Source organism: Bacillus rossius, chromosome 1 (assembly GCF_032445375.1).
Source record: "Bacillus rossius redtenbacheri isolate Brsri chromosome 1, Brsri_v3, whole genome shotgun sequence".
Lineage (NCBI taxonomy): Eukaryota > Metazoa > Arthropoda > Insecta > Phasmatodea > Bacillidae > Bacillus > Bacillus rossius.
The window spans coordinates 96,483,638-96,489,637 of NC_086330.1; positions in this window are offsets into that span (position 1 = coordinate 96,483,638).

The following is a 6,000-nucleotide window of genomic DNA, read 5'->3' on the forward strand; positions in this document are numbered from 1 at the left end:
GGGGAGGTACCGAGGTAACACCGAGGCCCTCCAGCCCACGCACGATCTAAGCGTAATGTCTAGCCGGGGCTTCCTGCGGTCGCCGCCGGATGAGTCCAGGTACGTCCGGGCCTTAACCGGCTGTAAACCTGTCGGGCCGAGGTACGGCAGGTCGGAGGGTAGTCCGAGGAGACGAGGGCATCCAGTGGAGTGATTCTGAAGAGTGGCGGTCGGCTAGCCTGTTGGCGAACGGTCTCGTTCCACGTAGACGCCGAGTTGGTAAAAGTACGGGAAGAATCCATGAAAGATTGAATGGTGTCCCGCTGAGGTTTCCTCCAAGGCCCTGGATTCTGATTGGGTAGGACTCGTACTTGGGAGTGGTGTTCCGATCGCTTAGAGCAGACTCCAAGGGTTCCCTGGTCCTTTGCGGAGCGACGACACAGCTCCAGTACAAGCCTGGAAAGCTATGAGAGGTTTGGATAGGACCTCCACCGGACCACGGTTTCACTGGGTGTTTTGAGGAGTCCCAGTGTGATGTAGGTCGGGGTAGGCGCCAACTGTGCTGATAAGGTATAAGGGTTAAGTACACAGCCAACAGTCTGGTTAGCTGAGTGAGGTAGGGGGCCGAGGTTTGGATGGGTCTTCCTGGCCTCTGGTCATAGGCGAAACTCTACACCTTCCTGATTGAAAATGGGAAGTTATCCCTGGTTCCCATTCTACCCTATAAGAGCGCACACATGGGAGAGGAAAGTTGCCAGCCATAGACTGGAATAAAGCTGTAAGTTATACGACTGGTTCTAAAGTATGTCCGATATTTGACGAAATCAACCAATCAGGATTGTTTTCAGCGAAAACTTAAAATTCTTCCGTTTCTATCACAACGAATTTTCAAAATTGTGAAAAACAAAGGGGTGATTAAAGTGGTTGTATAGATGAAATAACTTTAACAACGTTATCATGAATTTAATGTGTTATTCATTTTACACGCATAAAGCAAATTATGTGACTATAAATTGTAGAAATAACCGAACATTAATTTTAATATTTAATGAGTATTTATAGGGGTTAAATTTATGGATGTTAAAAAAAAATTTAAATTCACAAAATCATAACAAGTTCAAAATTTGCATCAAGCATTGTGATGCATTATTTAAATTTCAAAAGGAGATTAAAATTGAAAAGTTTGGTATGGCTCAGTCAAAAAAATTGATAGTGTGACCCAATTTAAAACATATTTGAGATTATCTGTCCAACTTTATTTGATGGAGAAGATTAGAAGCCATGTTATTCCGATACTACCCCTGAAATTCTACTGACAAATAAAGTTGTAGTCATAAAATTTGATAGTGTGTCAGGGTCTTAACTGGAGTCTGGTCTTCTTTACTGGCAACAGATTCATTACTTAGTTAATGTTTTTATTTGCGGCCTTGGGGAAAGTGGGAAAGGTGACGTCAACAGGCTACCATCGTGAGACAGAGGTCACGGCGAGGCGCTCAGAACACAGGGTTTTCCCGGGGTACTCCTCCTTCGTTTATAAATGCACTCCGTCGCTTTTCCGTCCTCGTGGCCTCGCCATTCACCCGTCCCCGCCGGCGCGAGGCGTTCTTGTTTCGAGTCCCGAGTTAAGCATGGATGTAGGTTTAATTTCCGTGGACATATCATTTTAAATCGCCTCTGGTTAAAGAAAGTCAATAAACCAATTAAATTGTCCAAATAGTATTAAATAAGTTTTGCGTGATGGTAACGGAAGTTACCAGCGACGCAAAGGCACGCCGCAAGTTTCTAACGCGGATACGTGGTGTGATTGGGAAGTTCAAAACTAGGTCGGGTGACGTCCGCCATCTTAGCTTTCTTCCTCTCCCTGCAGAGTCTGTTCCGTGGCACCTTATCGGAATCGCCACAAGCCGTTTTTCTTCTGATCGTCGTTTCTTGCACTTCCGATTGTATAAATTCGCCATGAAACTTGATATTGTAATGTTTTCGCGCTATCATTTTTAATTTCGTTTCACAGTTGTTACACCAACTTTTTTTAACTTTTCAAACATGTTTCAAATTTTCTGCACAAAATTTTATTTAAATTGATTAACGCGTGTGTCCAATATCCGCTCTCAAAGCGTCGAGTTTTGGATCCGGGAAGGAACCTGACATTAATCACTTACAAAATATTTGGCAATGTTCAGAATATTTACAATTATTTGGTATATGGGCTCTTTTTTGTGTCTGCAATGGGAGTAATGAATTGTTTGTTCTGCGACCTAATTTTTATCATACCTTGCAGTATTTTTCGGTCACACCAAGAAATATTTTCAGACAAAAAAAGGTAGTGTTGATACTGTGCCGGCTAAGGTAGTAATGTCAATTTTTTGTTTTGTTATTCGTCAATCAATACTTTTCCCATGTTGCAAAAAAGGTCCATCTTATCAACAAATTTGTTAAGAGACAAAAATAGTTAGGCACTAATCTTAGGAGGCCAATAACTTCAAACAGATGGAATAATTGTTTTCACATTAATGCATTTACAGTGATTTTTTCAGTTTTTCAAAATAAGTCCCCCAGTTGTACCCCCGTAGGTTCGATTTTTCCCATGTCATATGCCACAGTGTGAAAGTAATTTGTGCAAAATTACGTCGGCTATCATGTCCATAAAATGTTTTACGTAGCCTATATGTATATGACTATGATTTTCGTGTCTAATGGTCATGAAGTAAGTAGAAGAGTTCCGGAAGTCGCGCCATGGTAACGAATGAGATAAATAGTACTTCTTCGACATGTACCCAAACATTTCCCACAAACTGGCCGGTATTGAGGCCGGGACTTTTGGCGCATGAATCACGAGGTAGCGGAACAGGCGCTCGCGAGTGGCCGCGCGCCTCGTGCGAGGAGCGGATCCCGGCTGGACGGGTCAGGCTCCTGCGGGCGCGTGCCGCTGCCGGCCTTGAGGGTCGGCAGGTGCGCCTGTCTGACCCGCGCGGTGCGTCCTCAGCATCAGTGTTCGTTCCTGCAAAGTAGTCAATCACCGGTAGTTCCTCACCCTTTGCACAACGTTTTATTCGAATAAACGCGTATTTTTATATACCTACGTCACACCTGAGACAGGTAAAAAGATATATAAAAATATAGATTGGTAAAAATATACAAATCAATTTTTGTGTGTTAGTATTCTGTTTTGTAAAGATTTAGATAGGAAGAAAAAGACATAGAGAGATAGATATATAGAGAGAGGTATATAGAGATATATAGAGGGAGATGTACAGCTACAGAGAATTATAGAGAAATATAACGAGGGATATATGTGTGTAGATAAATAGATAGGGAGGTAGATTGAGATATAGATATAAATATATACCTATACATAGAGATAAAGTGTTATGGAGAGATATGGACAGATATATACATTTATAGAAATAGATATATAGAGAGATAGAGGTTTGATATATAGACATATATAGTGAGATTATTTTATAGGACATATATAGAGAGATATAAAGATATATATAGAGAAAGATGTTTTGTATATGTGTAGCTATCTAATTCAAACAAATTACAAAAAAAAATTAAAAAAAAATATAAAGAGGCATAGCAACGCATGCCGGGTATAAGGTAGTATCAAACATTGTATAATACAATATAGAAAACTCAGGCACGTTAACATGGACGAGGCACGAGATACATTACAGCGATCCTAGTGGCGTGAGCTGTAAGCATGCATGCAAAATTGAAATCTGTATACGTATGCTTCTACCCATTGCCACCTTTATGAATCATCAGCTGTAATTCTGGAAGCCTACGCTTCACCAGATATTGTAGTAAAAGTCATAAAGACTGCAAATCATTTGATTATAACCCATTTATGCATTGAATAGCAATAGAAGTGATATAAAAAATCAAAAATCTCGCACTAACAACATTGTTTGAAACGCTGAGTACAGCTCATGTCACCAGGATCATTGACATCTCTTGTCACGCGGAATTTCCAAGATTTTCCTATGTATTCCTGCTACAATATTTAGTAATGTACAGAGAACAGCATGACAAATAAATACTTATCTGTACCTCTGTACATAAACCATATTTTTTAAGAAAGCAGTTTAAAGAATTTAAATAGTACCTCACTTATTTACTCAACTATTTTTTAACCAAAATATTTGAATTTTTGACATATCAGAGATCTTAGAGTTGTATGCTATTAGAAATAACGTAAAATGTTTATAAGTGCATTTTGCCCAAAAGTGGGCATGCCTCCGAGGTACAGATATTTATCTTGGCTTTACATGGGCGCTATGTACAACATAGATATGTGTATTGTTACGATTTATAAAGTTGGGAGAACTGAGTTCGTAAAAGATAGCCCAATTATTTTTTTTTCGCAGTTTTATTGATTACTAATATTTATATTAATAATAAATAATTGTACCTAAAAATGTCCGATCACAAATCACTGGCATTTAAAAATATTTATTCTCAAGTCACTCAATGTCTGTCGAGTTCCGCAGTTCGCACTCCTCACTGGAGCTAGGCTCTACAGTGGTTCGCCCCTTACCTCGCGCCTGTCCACACACACACAGTCTCGCGACACTCAGTCGACGCACTCTCACGATCCAGTAGAACTCCGCGTCGCGCCACTCTCAGGAGGGTCTCTCACCCTCTTCGCAGATGTCGCACTACCCTTCGCTCGGAGTCTGCTCGGAACTCCCGCAGAGGCCGGCAACGCTGCTTATGTAGTGTGTGGCGCCCTTCTTGAATCGACGAGATCAGCTGTGACGAGTCGCGTCATCCCGAGCCGACCCGACGTCCGAAAAGACGAGACTAGCGTCACTTGTTCACGCCACTTCGCGCGGCGGTCCACGGAACTACCCAAGACCGCTCAGCGATAGATAATAGCGACGAGGGATGACGATTCGTGTGGAGGGGAGTGGGAGGGGTAGCGATAACCCTTGTAATCCGGCCAGGCGCGTGTGACATGTCTTACATCAGTGGACGTCACGTGACACGGCGCGTGACGCCAGTGGCCGTGCAGGGCCATGGTATTAGGAAGAAAGGAGGTAAGGGCATGGTGTAAAGAAGGGGAGGTGAAACCGTGCGCAGGTTTCCCCCTCCACGCGCTCCCTCGCTACGTCACCTTGGTTGTAGCCAGCGCTCTTCTTCCAGGCGCTTCCCATCCATCTCATCTGCGTCTCGTGCGAACCTTTGTTATTATTGGTGCTTCCATAATCCTGAGTGCTTTTATATAGCTGTGCAGTGTTCGGATTTCACAATTATTTCAAAAAGACTCGAGATTCTGGCATAAAATATTTTTCTTTTCCAAAAAAAATGAAGAACTTTGCAATAAGTGGGTGAACGTATGCAAAAGGAAGGACAAATTCTTTGTTAGCAGACGTCAGTTTAAACAAACGTGATTTTAAATAGAAATTTCCCTCGTTTTATAATACGAGTATTTATTTTTATTTTTTTTGTATTATTAACTGTAGGTTAATATTAGGTCAAGGAATATATTTCGTGCAAAATACTGAGTTATTATCTATAATAATAAAGTATTTCACGGTAAAAAAAATTATTTATTGAATGAATTTATTAAAAATGATATTTAAATGTATTCATATATATTCACATTAATAAAAATTCAAATCAATGTTGTTGTTTTTTTTGTTTTTTTTTAATCTTTGTGTGTTCGGGCATCAGCGAGAACTACAAAATTTATTTCACTTTAACAATTTTTTCTTGTTTGTTATAGAAATAACCTAAACACTAGGTTGTGCAGCATTAATAAAGGGGAGGAAATATTTCATCAATGCATGTAAACAAATCGAATGAAAGTAGGAATTTGAACCTCCTATACATCACAAAGAAACATGCACATTTTTTCTATTGTTCAAAACGTTCTCTTTAATGGAGTGGGGAGGGCGTATGATATTATTACGTTTAAATATATTTAAGTATACACGCAAAACCATGGGATAAGAATTATAAAATATACAAAAAAGAAACAGGCTTACATGCAACCGATTTTGAAATTCGATGCCT